This window comes from Cavia porcellus, unplaced genomic scaffold, assembly GCF_034190915.1.
Source record: "Cavia porcellus strain 051 isolate PalLab524CR breed Dunkin Hartley unplaced genomic scaffold, mCavPor4.1 scaffold_11, whole genome shotgun sequence".
In the NCBI taxonomy this organism is placed as follows: domain Eukaryota; kingdom Metazoa; phylum Chordata; class Mammalia; order Rodentia; family Caviidae; genus Cavia; species Cavia porcellus.
The window spans coordinates 29,426,516-29,442,519 of NW_026947494.1; positions in this window are offsets into that span (position 1 = coordinate 29,426,516).

Here is a 16,004-nt window from a genome sequence, read left to right on the forward strand (position 1 = left end):
AGCACACTTATAGGGAAATAGAAATCACTGGACATTGTTGATAGTAATTTAAATTTGTACAACCATTCTAAAAATATCATGGAATACCAAAACAAATTAAAAATAGAACTACCATCTCTCTTTAGAATATATATTCAAGGAAAATAAAATCAGAATGTCCTAGAGATATCTGTGCTTAATGTTCTTTGCAGCATTATTCCTAGCAGCCAACATATTGATAAAAAGACCTATCAGATTAAGGGCTACAAAACTTGTATTTTTGGATTTAAAAAATGAGGTAGTGCCATTTGCAACCATATCATATTGCATACTGCAAATATGCTAAAATAGGAGATTTCATGTATAAAAGTTCTAAGAGAATGAATCTACCATAGAGTTTTAACAGTTATGTAGAAATGAAATCATAACAGACATTGACAAAATCCTAAAGATTACTAATAACCACTTTTAAAACATGTTCTCCAATAAAATGAAGAATTCAAAAAAAATGGATGTATTCTTAGATACATATGAACTAACAAACCTGAACTAAGAAGCTATGAGGATGTCCACTATCATCACTTTGTTCAATATAGTTTTCAAAAAATATTACCTAGAGCAATCAGGCAAGTAAAAGAAATAGAAGAGATAAGTATAAGAAATAAAGAAGTCAAATTACTATTACTTGCAGATGATATGATCTTCTACATAGAAGAACTAAGATAGTCCACCAAAAGACTCCTAAGACTTGATAACAAAATTCACAATGTTGTAGGATACAAAATCAGAACACTAAAATCAATGGTATTCCCATACACAAATAATGAACTGAAAGAAAAAAAATTAGGAAAATACCATCCATAACTGCATCAAGAAAAATTAAATAGATAGGAATAACCTAACCAGGAAGTAGTAGACCTCTACAGTACAAACAACAGTAACAACAAAACTACAGTACTCTGTTGTGGGAAACTAAAGAGAGTATCAGAAAATGGAAGACATTTTCTATTCCTGGATAGGCAGAATTATTAGTCAAAATGGTAATAATTTTAAAACTGATATACAGATTTAATGCAATCTCAATAAAAATCCCAACAGCATTCCTTACAGACCTAGAGAAAACAGTCCTAAAATTCATATTAAATAGGAGGAGACCCAGAATAGCAAAAGCAATTCTGGGCAACAAAAGCAAAGTAGAGAGCATCGCAATCCTGAATTTGAAGCTCTCTTACAAAGTTACAGTGATAAAATCAGCACAAAACAGAACATTGATATGGATTTTTTTCTTTTCTTCATATGATTGACTAAGAGTTTGTCTATTTAATTGATTATTTCAAAGAAAAATTTGACTATTAATTGTCTCAATTATATTAATTTCTGCTTTTTATAATTTTAATTTGTGTACTATGCTTGGATATGAATTGTTCGTATTTTTCTAGGACCTTGCTGTGCATCAGGTTATTTGGCCTCATTCTGTTTTTCTACTGTGGATATCAATTTCACTCTTAGGGTAACTTGTTCTGTGTCCTATATGCTTTGGTATATTGTATTGGCATCATTTGCCTTTATGATGTATCTAATTCCTTCATAGATATTTTCTGTGACCAATTGATTCAAAAGTATGTTGTATAATTTCCATGCATTTCTATTTCTGTCATACTTTTGTCTGTCACTGATTTTCAATGCACTACAAAAGAATATTATTAAGCATTAAGAATGAAGGAAATTCTATCATATGCAACAACAGATATGAATCTTGGAGGCATTAAAAAGAATAAACCAGTCATACAAATGACTAATATAATACTATTTATACTATACACTCAAAAATCATTAAGATGACAAAGTTTGTTATGTGATTTTTGCCCAAAATAAAAAGTAAAATTAGAGGCATGTACAAACCATGGAAAATATCTCTGATATTTTAAATATTTACTTTGAATAGTTTAATGCTATAGCATGCATATTCATACACATATACTCTCTCAATTCTTTTTTTAATATAGCTTTAAAATCTAGAGAAAAATATCGTAAGCTATCAACAGAATGGGTATTTGAGAGTAGCAACTCTTTCTGCTTCTCTGTGAAAACAAATGATTGTTACAATAATGTGTTAGGAGATAAATACATTGCTAGTAAGACTGGTCAATTTCAGTGTTAAAAATTTAGCCATTTATGCTTTCAACATCATTTGTAGAAAAACTAAGATGACTTTTGTACATGGGCTGCTGTGTCAGAAATTTCAATGATTTCATTTATTGTCTTCCTAGTGTAAATCCATGACTCTGCAATAACTTCAGCAGCTTGAGAGAAGGATCAGTAAATTAAAATTATTTCAGAAAGGACCAAGATTTGCAAGTATTACACAGCAAGGATTCAGTCAGGTTAAGCAGTGAACAGATTTTCTATAACCTGCATACTCGATATGATTTGTTCCTAATTGGCTTCCTGTGGTTGTCAGTACAAAAGACCACAAATTCTTTGGCACTGCTCTTATTGAAAAGTGGGGTGCTTCCTTCTCCTGAATCTGAGAGGGCAAGTGTCTGCTTTGACCAACAAAGAGAAGATGGTAGATGACTTCTGATGCCAGCTCATAAGCCTTTCTCTTTCTGTATTTTCTAGAGATGCTCACAAAGAGCACTGAACTTTCTGGGAGAAATCAGGCCTTCCTGAGCTACACATATTACAGAAACCCGTGGGAGAGAGTATCATTTAGACCTATCCTTTAGGTCATCCTAGGCCAGTCACCAAAATCCAACAAGGAGTCAGTTGTTGCAGCTGGCAGCCAGAATACATAGCAATGTGTTTACATGCACAAGTGGTCATATTTTGTTAGCATTCGCAAAGTAAATTATTCTGAGAGGGAAAAATACCCCAAACCTCTGTGTAGTATGTGTCAAATACTGTGAATGACCACTCTTTTTATCTGAACACATTCCCACATTTGGAAACACCAGCTTCACACACCTTGATAGCTATTGTGCATCTCACTGAAAGAGATCTTACAAACATTGTGCATGGGACTGAAAGTGATTAATGGACATTATCAAAGACCAGAAAATATAGAAGAAAACAAAAAGGAAGCCAAATTGCTTTCACTACAAAATAAGAAAACCTGCTTCCTGATCTTTCTAAAATCATAAAGTCACTTTAAAATTCATTCGTGCATCATTTATTCACAAAACATACAAGCACTAGGCAGCCAGTATTAGCCCGGGGTCTTGTCTCAGTTGAGTGAAGCCTCCCTTTGACTGGGTCCGTTTAAGTTTCTAGATTCATGGGGATGAGAGAAACACTGAATACAGAAAATAAATGGGGCTGCTGAAGCTCCTTCTTAGTAATATCTGGAAGGTAATTAGATCTTTAGTACTCAGCTCCATACCACACTCCTCAGTCAAGCCAGAGATGCCATGCTGGATGATAGGTGATTGCATTTTTGAGAATTACCAGTCCCAATTCACATATCACACATTTGTTTTTAAGAAGCTTTGTTTCTAATTAGACCTTTATGCCGTAAAAGGTAGTATAAAATAAGAGGATTTTAGGCCTACCAAATAAAATAGCCAGCAGGGGAAATAAAAATAAATCATGAAGTTTAGTATATTTTATGAGGTTTATGGAAAAATAAATTTTAATGACAAAATTGGTTATGAAAAAGAGAATATAAATGAAAAGAATAAAAATCAAGACATTTGGATTTATCCATGTGCCTTGCATTAAAATATTTTTAAAGTAAATTGGCATTTGAATCTCTTCAGATCTTGATTGCACGTAAACTAGCTCCCAGTGTAGAGGGTCTCCTGGGGTGTGTCTGACTTTTCCTATCAGTTTTGAACTGCTAAGTTTATTCAGAATGAAAATTTAAAGTTATTTTGATTAACCAAATAAGATGTCGGTTTAAATTATGTTTACAGTGCAATGACATAATTACATAGAAAATTGTCTTATTTGAATTAAAAATATTTATCATTTATGTAATTTGATGACCTAGAAATAGAATCACCTGTTATCTAGTTACTCCATTTAGGAAATGACTTAAACAAATATCTTGTTCTAGACTGTTGGAAAATAGGAGAATTAACATTTATTGAGCATTTACTGCATGCCGGATATTTTACGCATGTTTCAGCTGATTTTCAAAACCAATCTTTGAGTTATCATAACAAATGTATTTCACATGTAAAGAAAGACTCTAAAATAAGAAAATGATGCTCTGAGCAGAACAAAGAAAAAGAGCAGGGTTTCAAGTAAGATTTTCATTACCATACTACTATTTCATTACAAAACAATAGAGAAAACACACAAGCAAAAAAAAAAAAAATCAAAGAGCACTGTACAAAGAGTTATGATGAATATTTTTGTCAAGTATCATTAAAATGGTTACTAAATCTTTAATTCTGAGTCTTCCAGTTTGGGACTCTTGATACTTCACTGAAAGTTTAAAAGAATTGTCCCAAATGTCCAAGATGTATTGAGGTGGTTGATGTGAAGCAAAAGCCAGAAATGTTGATCTTCAGCAGTGCTGAGGTGCCAGAAGGGCTTCCTTGGCTGGATTCACAAACTGGTGAAGGGCTGCGTTTAGGAAGGAGGAGGGGAAGCAACGGAAAGACTGTCTGAGGAAAGGGGAAGGAGTTTAAATCAAAATAATCTGTGGAGCAAAATATCAGTCAAAGCACAGCAGATTTTCTACTCTCACACATGAGAGGCAGACAAATGGTAACTGTGAGCCCCTCAAAATTCTATATTTCAACATTCTCAAAATGTGTTTTAGACAGAAAGAGAATAATGGACTGAGATGAGGAAGTATTTCCTGTGTTCTGAATCTTAATGTAGTATCATAGTTTTCACCCGTCTCTGTAAAGTGGACAATACCCTTCCCTTGTCTCAGGGACTCTGGGAGAGAGGAGTGTTTAATGATTAATAGTCCACCCTTGAATTTTGATGACTCTTGTTTCATTTACTGCTCCAGAAGTGGATGTCCTAGAGTTCTCTGCTGTTATCTGCATCCATTAGACTATGTGCACAAACCTAGGTATTTACTCAGAATTTGGGTCAATATAAACTCTGATATCCTCTGAACAGATTAGCATTTGACCAAGACGTTAGGTGGTGTAAAAGTCTCAACTGCCAGATGTTAGTGCTGTGTTTTCTAGGATTTGAAGAGCAAGACCTCTTAAACTTCAAGTCAGAACCAGCAGGTAGAATAAAAATGCGGCATTGCACTCTTATCCTTTGTTTAATACTAATGCATTCATTAGTGGTTTACTTTAAGCAGAAAATATATAGTATATATTACATCTCTTATTGTCAGTCCAAACATCAAAGATATCAAAAGACAATCGTAGGGAAAGCTTTATAAGTTAACGATGCTAAAGTAGAGTGTTTCAATGTTTTCACTATTTTAAGACTAAAAATGTCAGAATTACAGATGAATCTAATCTAATTTTATAATAAGTAGTATTTGCCAATGACTCCATTTCAAAAGATATTCCAAAGATCCATATGTAAGCAATTGTGCGATTTTTCCATTAGAATGGTTCAGTCAGAGCCACCATGAACCACACTGTGGTTTTTTGTGAATTAGGAAATGATCCACACTCACTGGGAGGGATTGAGGTTCATCAACGGCTTTCAACATGTGAAGGACAAAAGTTGAGTTTCAGCACCACACCATGGTGATACTTGAGCACAGTTTTGTAGCCATATGTAACATCCCTTGTTAAGTTAAAATTGATTAAGGAACTCTCTTCCATTTGATGAAAGCTAGGGGAGAGTTTCAAGAAATTTAAAAAACTTGGTTTGAGGAAGAACCAAGTGAAAGAAGGCTTGATCTGAAAAAAGGTTTCATCAAGACCAGCCTTGCACATATTTGGTGATTTGTCTTTGTTTCTGGACCTTATCTACTTTTTCCTTCTAACTTTCAAGAATTTTTAAAAATATTTATTCAAGTGTACAATGGAAGAAAGTAAGCCAAAGCAGAAACTGGGAGTTTCCTAATGTTATTAATTATTTCTCAACTAGGAGTTCACAAAATGGAAATTGTATCCACAAGTTAATTTATATCTTCAAAGACAAATGAGATTCCTTTGAAGAAAGTCATGGGCTTTATATATGCACCTTTGTTTATGTGTTTGTAAGACACCTGAGAGGCTGCAGCCTTTCCTTCTCCTGGAATTCAAGACAAAAACAAGGAACAGTTGAAGGTGTAGAATCAATTCAGTTCTAAAAGAATAGTGATGATATATGGCTAACATTTTAATCAGGGACAATTTTTATCCCCATAAGATGGTAAGTACTCATTATAAAACATTCAATACAAAATATAGGCTAAAAAGTAAAAGTCTCTTAAGTATGACCCCAATTCCACTCCTCCCACCAGGGGAAATCAGTGTTAATGAATGAATGTATATAACCTCGAAATTTTTTTTCAAAAAATTAAATACATCTATACTTCAGATATAATTTAAGCTTCCTATTCAAGAATGATACTCATAGATAATAGCATACATGCCATAATTTTACAGCTAAAATATCTACTACAAAGTGAACACAGCCGATCTAAAAATGGGACATTATGAGAATGTCGGAGGTGCCTGGTATTTCTTATCTATCTATATCTATATATCTATATCTACTATATAATTTTGTGCACAAGTAAAACCATAAGATACACATTTTCTTCCCATTTACTTTTTGCTTTGAAGAGAAAAAGCAATAAAAATCATGATAATTTCAAAACAAGATAATAGATTAACAATGGTTAATATATTGTATATTCTTATCTTCAAAGTAGTTGCTCAAATTACAAGATATAAGCATGAAAAATTGATTAAACAATAAAACACAAACCATTCTTTCCAGTGAAATAATAGAAATTAATAGTATAATTATCTTAGTTATTTCATATATATATATATATATATATATATATATATATATTTCTCTTCCTTCTTTTTCTTTTCCCATATTCTAGTTGTTCTTTCCTTTGGAACAGTTTCTTCCCCTTTCACAGTATCTATTGTACACCTTGTATGTTATTTATTTTTTTACTTTCTTACAATAGGGAGACAATGCAATGTTCACACATGCATGTCTGATTTATTTCATTTATCAGTATGGTCTCAAATTGCATCTATTTACCTATAAAATCCTCGAGTTTGTTCTCTTACTTTTTCTACTTAACATATTTATTTATATTAAGTAGAAATATAAACCTTGTTACTGCATCATATAATTTCCATAGTATTAATGTTTCTCACATTACATTTTTAATAGACACTGATTTATTAATATGATCTTCTATAAAAATTTTAAATTCAGAGCCTTTAACTCTTTTACCAAAATAAAAGTCATTCTTTTAAATTTCTATATTTCCAAAAAAATTCTGACTGATAAATGTAAGATTGTAATAATCCTCAGGTAAAAAAAAGATCTTTCAGGAACCATTCATATTTCCCTCTGAATGATATTTGTAAACAATGTTTAACAATAAGGCAAACCAAATGCCTTAGCATCTTGTCCCTAATTTCTCACAGGAACAGGTGTGACAGGGCAGGGCATGGGTCAGACTAATAATGTTGCAGTTTGACTCCTAGAATCAGTAGCTTCTGGGGAAAAATGATGACTAACAGCATTGCCAATTTCAAGTGACTAACTTGAAGTCACTGAAATAGGGTAGAGAAGATGCAACATTATAGTCTTAGCAGCTGCTGAATTATGAGTTCAACACATCATTGTTTAAATTCCTGAGGTAAAGAGGTACAACAAACCTGCAGGAAAATAATCAAAGGAACCCTACCTTAATGAGTGCTAGCTTTTTAAAAATGAGGCTGCAATTAAGTTTGAATGAGATAACGAACTATCAGCTTAGGGTGGCTCTATAAGAAAAGAAATGAAATAGATTTTTTTCTGTCTCCATAAGTGTACAGAGAAAAGATCATATGAAGAAAGAGCAAGGAGGAGCAAACAAACCAAGAGGCAAGGACTTTTCAGAAATCAACTTTGATGACACTTTGATTTTGCAATTTAGGTTCCAAAACTGTTAGAAAATAAAGTTCTGTGAAGTCACTCCATCTGGGCATTTTGTAAGATAACCTAGAAAATGACAACCAATAGAGTCAGTAAGAGGGATCAACCTGTAAATGGCATTTGGGTGTGAGGTAGTTGGATTTGTTTGTTTACACTTATTGACAGTGCATGTTACAGTTAAGAAATTTCATTTGTGTTCAAATTTGTGACTTCTGGATTTTATATCTTTCTCAGAAAGGTCTGCCAATCTCTTCCCGCAGGATCACTTATGCCCTCACTCTACTGTAACTTTTGAGTGCTGGGGTGCTAAATGAATATGAACCCCCCCCCGATATGTTTACTTTTCAAAATTTCTCCTATTAATTTTTTCTTTCTTACTTGCAGGCTTCTCTGAACATGAAGAATGGCCCTTGGCACATGTATGTCTATTAATACAGTACCTTTACATTGTTTATAGAGTTTTCTTTTTATTGAGTTATGCTGGCATCGAATTTAATTCTATTAAACCGTATTATATAAGAGGTTTTGTTTTTTTGTTTTGTTTGTTTGTTTGTTTTGGTACCAGCGGTCAAACTCATGATCTCACGCTTGCCAGGCAAGTGCTTATGCCACGGAGCTAAATCCTGGGCCCCTCTATGAGCTTTTAAATGTAACTTTCTATTTTGTTTTGTTAAAGTGTTTTTTTGTTTGTTTGTTAGGGTTTGTAAGACTTGGGAGAATTTATTTCTTTGCATCTTCTAAAATTGGGTAAACATGACACCAGTAATCTATTCTTCAAGATTTTAAAAGAACTCTTATAAAAATCATTAGAGCTTGAAGGAAAGCTTTTTCAGCAATTTTCATCATTTTTTTTCTTTTACTGTTTTAATTTACAAAATTTTAAAAATTGAAGGTATCGTCACAGTTTATTTCTCATATCTCTACACCCACTTCAGATGAACCTTACACACACACACACACACACACATCTATATATTTCTAAACTACTTCATGTGAAAAATGCACGTGTTGCCTGACTTCTTTAAGTGAGATGGAAAAGAATAGTACTCATAGAAATAAAATATATCTAAACTGTTTTATTAACATCTATAGAAGAGAACTATATCTCATAGAAATATGTTTGTTGGGATGGAATGAGATATTAAAGCAATTTTGTCAAGTTTTGATATCAATGAATAACTTTTTCTTAAAAAGTAGCATTCGCAAATTCTACATTAAATGTTTCACAAGTATTCAATTCCAATAATTTTTCTTTTAAAATCATAAATTCGTATTATCTTTTGATTAAAGGATTGTATTCAAACTAATGTTTCCTGGAATGAATAGTTTTAAAAATTCAAAATATTCTATCAAATTAAGAAAGCTTTCAATGTTAGTTTCTTGCAAGAGTGCAAGTTTCAGATCATAATCTTCTTCATGGTTAATTATAGTTTAAATATGAAGCGCTTTACAATGATTGTGTCGTGCATTTAGCTACCATTTTTACTTTTGTGTATCACTGAGGATCAAACCCAGAGCCTCACATGTGGTAGGCAGGCAGGAATTCTACCAGTAAGTTACATCTCTGGCCTTTCATCTTTGCTTTCAAATATCACCTGCCATTCAAAAATAATCTGCATTATGATATTGCAATATTACTTATTGCATGAAGTATTAATTAAAATTGTTAATAATACAGAATATATTAGGGAAAAGTGAGACAGATCGTCCATGTCATATCTTTACAACATTGGAACTAAGGCACAGAGCATTTTTTATAGCTCAAAACATTCTCAGCACACATTTTCTTGTTGGCCATCCAATGTGTCAGAATGTATTAGTGGTTGTTTGTGATCAGCTTCCATGGCAAGTCAAATTAAGACATTAGTCTCACAGTAAATGTACTATGTAGTGTATATTTGGGCAATTCATTGCTTTTACTGCACGATTGTTTGGGTCATCTTTCATTTTCATAGCAACACTTTCTCAGTGAAGGCAGTAGTATGGTGATTTGTGTGCCAGCCCAGGTTCCTGATTTGGGTTTGATCAGAATGTTTTCCTGTCATTGCAGCTAGTCTAGATTATCTTGTAGTAAATCTGATGTTCTACAAAACAAAGGCAAATAATAGATTAGTGGAGTTTTGTTGTTGTTGTTTTATTTTTAATGCAAATTCAGTACTGGAACCAGGTATATAATTTTCAAAACCTAATACAGAATGAGAATATGTGGCCTTTTATTCAAAACATACTAAGAATTCCAGGATAACAATAGCAGAACTTTTTTTAAAAAGTGGACTGTTAGGGTCTCTGAGCACCTGTGCTGTTCCATGTATGATGCTCATCTTCCCAATATGGAATAAGGTGCTGATAAAAAAGAAATCACAGGGCCGAGGAGTACATGTTTCTTTTACACTACACAATGGTTACTATATCCCAGACTTGAGAAAGATAGGCATTAAAAACTCAAGAAAAAGTAAGGATGACCTCACAAAATGAATCCATGGCATCAAGAAAGATAATTTCAAAAAGTTGGAAGTTGTTCAATACTGAAATTTCACAATTGCAAACGAGAAAGTTAAAGGAAGGGTTATGGAAAAAATGGTGAACCATAGGCCTTCTTAGATGAGTTCAAAATTTAGAAGACTTTTGTACAAGATAAAAACAAGGTATATTACCAAAGGGGCATGTCAGGGATACAATAGTACTACAGAATGATCTAACCTTTGGGGAGGTAATTTCACATGCACACTCAGAAATGTCTGTGTTTATATTGGAACAAGAAAAGAGTAGCCATAGCATAAAAAGAACTCTTTAATCATATGATAGTAAGGACACTTCAGTACTAATTGACTACTTAAAATGTGAACGTGTTGAGCAGTGGATAGCAGACAGCATGGAGAAAAAATCTTGATTTATTGTCCAAATTTTAGAGTCTGTTCTCAACATGTAAATGATTTACGTCAAGGTAATCAACCAGAATGAAACTGAGAGACTGTTAATATTTTTAACAGAGATAATTGTAAATTTGATATTCTAGAATGAGTAAGAATATAAAGGCCTGAATTGTTCAAAAAAAAATCAAATGCAAAAAAGTAACATTCTTATTTGTGCTTGTAAAGCAAGCAAAAATACCTATGAAATTTCTCAAATACATAACATAGTTATGTAATTTTTTGTGCATCCTTTTATCAACTTTAAATCCTTCCATTTAAACAAATTTTTCATTAAATTTAAAACATGCCATTTGTTTCCTCAAACATTTAGCCAATACCTCTAAGGTTAATTTCACTCAAGTTTAAGAACTCTTAAGTTACTATTGTCTCTTTTTTCCATTTAGCCTCCCTAAATTTTATTCACCACTTGACCTCAGATGAATGATGTTTATCATTTGATATATTCTGCCGTTACACTCCCAATACTTTCTTTTTTCCTGTCCTACCTTTCAATTTGTCCTTAAGAAGGAAAAATAAATAAAAAAGGATTTGCTATCAGGCATAATGTACTGTTCTTAAATGCCAAGATTTTGTTTTTTAAGATGAGAAATCAGCATGGTAGAACTGGCACAGAATAAACAATGCTAATTAATTTTGACAGGTTTTTTTAGTGGATGGGCATAGAACATTTTCTGGCCAGAAATCTTGACTCTGTGGGGAAGAATGTACTGAAATTTAGATTTCTAGTGTAATGATAAAAAAGTATTTCCATGTTAGTTGAAAGAAAAGAGAACTATAAAGGGATGATATATATCATTCATTATTTAAAACTATCAACTAATGTATCTGCTGGTTGGAAATGCAAGATTTTTTATTATAGGATGTTTGTCATTGTTATTTAAGATGGGAATTACTATTTTTCCTTTTACTTGGCTTTTCCTTAATTATTGCCTGAATATATCTACAAGAGTAATTCAATTTGGAATAAAAATTTAACTCTAATGATTTTTGTTTCCAGCCTGTATTATCAAACAGTAACATTTTTAAAAAAATACTCAAAACAGCTTGAATACATAATAAGCATTTTCATAATTCACAAATGAATCAGACAATTACACAGGTCATTAAATTTTTTTCCATTTAACATATTGAAAATATTCTAGAATTATTATTTAATATTTGAAAGTAGAAAATGTTAGTGTACAGAGGAAGAAAATATCTGTGCTATTCTTTCACTGGAAACTCATATCATTCAAGATATTTGGTGTCTATCCAAAGCAGCTCCTAAGATGATCTCCCTGCCTGACACCCTAATTTTCCAACATTGCAAGCTGCTCTTGAATGTGGGGCACACAAGCCAACTGACTTCCAGTAAATGTAATTTAGCAAAGTGATATGTTATCATTTCTAAGATGGGGTTAGAAAATGACTCTGAATTCTATCCAGGGCATGCTCTGTCTTTATTTCTCCTGGATTAATAATCTAGAAGAATCTTGCTATGTTATAAAGCATCCCTGTGAAAAAGCCCACAAAATGAAGGCAAGAACCAACCAACAGCACTTATCTGAGCTTGAGAGTAGATTCCATCTCTAGTGCACATTCCAAATGTAATTATGGCCTTACCTAATAGCTCAACTTCAATCTTAAGAAAGATCTATAAGCCAGAAGAACAATACTAATCCTCCCCAGATTTATGATCTATAGAAATTGCAAGATGATAAGTGTTGTAAGCTGTTAATTTGGGAGTACCTTTTTATGTAGTAATAGGCAAGAAATACATGGGTTACAAAATAAAGACATATTTGGAAAATCCATGAATAATCTATTTATGATTTTATCTAAAAAAGTTAAGAAAAGGTGCACAAGGACAGAAAAAATGTACCCTTGTCCATATCCATGGAAACTGTAAGTATGTTACTTTATGGGTGAAAAGGAAGTTAAGCTAAGAGTCTCAACACAAGATTATCTCGCTATCCAGTGGGCTTGCTAGAACCAAAAGGGTCATTATAAAAATGGGAGCAAAGAGGTCAGAGTCAAAGAGGGGAGGTGAAAATTGAAGATGAGATTGGATTGATGTACATTAAATTTGAAGGTAAAGTACACACGTATCAACAAAAGCAGAGGTACAAGAGTGGATTCTCCTCTGGAATCTCCAGAAAAAAGAATGCAGCTCGGCCAACATCTCATCTTTATCTCAGTGAGACTGATTCTGAACTTCTGATTTCCAGAAATGCACAATAGTAAATTCCTTTTGTAATACACTTAGTTTGTGACAATTTGTTAGATGAAAATGAGAAACTAGTACAGGATCTTTGTTGAAAATCTGTTTTACTTAATTTTGTATAGTTATTTCTATACATTGTTACATTAGAATTCATACTTGGAGTGACAAAACCAAGGACTAAGACGATGCTTAGTGTAAAAAGTTAATTCTATTCTAATTAGTCTTTAAGTAGCAGCACTCCTCATCTCTTCCAGGACCAACAGTGCAGCATCTCACAATTTCCCATTAAAATACCAAAAAGATCATAGAGTAGGAAAAATAATTCATAAAACTCAAGACTGATGAATAGATGAGACTTAAGCTTTTCCTAGGCAAGAGCTATTTTTCTTTTGAATTGTTTACAACACTAGCATATTGAAAAGACTTAACAAACATTTATTAAATATTGTTAAATGTACATTCTGAAAACAGAAATTATGAGAGCTCACTTGCAGTGACAAGCAGAAAGATCTGAGTGGAGAAAAATTGATGCAAATTTTATTTTAAGGTGGATCTAGGTGTTTTTCATGAAATATAGATGATCCAAGGCAAAAACAAGGTAGGAATTGTTAATTTCTTCCACTGTGTGCCTTTGAAGATTGGAGTCAAATTGGTCTCTTCTTCATGGCCCAGTAGTAGAATCTATGGCATGCATAATTTCTTTTAAGACAAAAGATGTTTAAGGCAAGAGCTGTTCTTTTCTCATCTAAAACCTCATTATTCAGGTTAAATTTCAGTGCTACTGCTTTTTGATAAATAAGTTGGTTTGGGATTGCAATTTGGTACCTGGTTTCTGAAAGGTTTACCATCATTGGAATAGATATTACTTATAAAAAGTTAAAGAGGGAAGAGTAAAAGAGTGTTTTATTTTCAATTCATTTTATTCTCTGTCTATTTAAATAAAACAACTCCACATTTATTACAGACTTAAGATTTAAAAGCTCATCAATTAGGGTAAAATCAGTAACATTTTTTCATTGTTTGAAACAAGATAAAACTGAAAAAAGAATATCCACCAAAATTGATAACTGTACTAGCATGCGACTATGTCTTGATCTCCAGATATAAATCTGAGAATGAAATTTGACCAATATACAAAAGTCAAAGGACAGCAAGGCAAGAAAAATCCATATGTTTGGTACAATGGAATAGAAAAAGGAAAAAAAATATATACTTGAGATTCAGAAGGAAAGTACATTGATGGAAAATCATGACAAATAACCTCACGATAAAATTTTAAGATATTGGAGTCATCATCTAGTTGAATTAGGAGTGATTTCTTTGAATTAAAAAGGTATAAGATGAAAACAGACCAAGATGCCCAGCCACCTCCAAGCAGCAGGCAGAGCCTGGAATCCAGTCCTGGCCCCTGACCATGCTGGGGTTTAATTCTAGTGCCTGAGGAAGCGTTAGAACTTTTCTCTCAGGTAGTAAGACCATGCCCTGTGTCTGAAATCACCAAAGGACACATGGAGTCCCTGTGGGCCCAACAGGCTCACCCCCAGCAAGCTCCAAGTGGTAAGCAGCTGCCAGCAGTCTGCCCCGGGAGCCAAAAGGGATCTAGGTGATTCCCAGTGCACCCAGGAAGCTTTGAAACATCACTCAAAATGCAGAAATAGGCACGACTCCAGCAGGTACTGAGGAATGCCACACTACCCTGGGACCTTGGCCCAGGCCTTCTTGAGCTTCTTGCATAACTCCTGCTGACCCTGAGGAATGCATGCTGCCCTCAGACCTTGAGCCACACAGCCGCCCACTTCCTGCATGACTCCATCAGCACTGAGGAATGCCGCGCTGCCCGGGACCTTGGCCTGTGCCCAGGGGACGCCCAGACACAGGACGTCTGCTGACCCCTTGGGGACACTTCCTGTAACTGCCTCACCCAAAAAAGATCTCAGCAGGTTCCACTCAGTGTGGTGAGTATGTCCCTAAAATAGAGATGTACAGTGGGTAAACAGGCCAGTAGTAAAGCTCCCTCCAACTAACTGTAAGATCTTGGTGAGTCTGGCAAGAGTGTGGGTGACCCTTCCTGCAAACAGCAAGCATCAGGTAGGTTGAGGAGTGTGCCAATAAGGACTACCCCAACTTGGAGAAAACCAAAAGGGCTTATGAGACACACAGGCACACAATAGGGACATAGTAGAGCCTGAGCCAACACAAAAACTTTAGAGAGGGAGATTTGGTAACCTGGAATAACCTGAAGATAAAGTAACAGCAGGAACTAAAAGTTGACCTACATCAATACTACCAGGCTTGTCAGCCCAGGAAGAATATAGGACTCACCCAACAGGCCCTGCAGGGGAAATCAGGTGGCTGGCTCACCTCTTCATTGAGGGACCCAGCAATTAAACAAACATCAACCTTACATTAGGACCCCAAGATACACACTGCCAACAGTTGACACTGGTGGGATTGAAGGACGAAATACTAACTCAAAAGGAGAAAATGACAAAATGATAAAGCAAAATGCAATGCCAAACATCTAGTCCACCAGGAGCTGGTACAGGAGACATTGAAATAGAGGACTTCAAAAATAATGCACCAGAAATCTCTGAAAAGATAGCAAGTGAAATTAAAAAAAAAAAACTCCATGAGGCTATAGAGGAAATCAAATTGGAAGTACTTTCCCATGTAAAGACAGAAATAACAACCTTAGTAAAGGAGTTGCTGAGCACACTAAAAGAAGAAATAGAGAAAAAGTACAGGAGCATGGGAAACTGTTTGAAATCTTGAATGAACAATATAGAAAACAAGCTGAATTCATGAAATAAACTCAAAAGAGCCATCCAAGAAACAAACATTCTATTCAGAGCTGGTGGAAT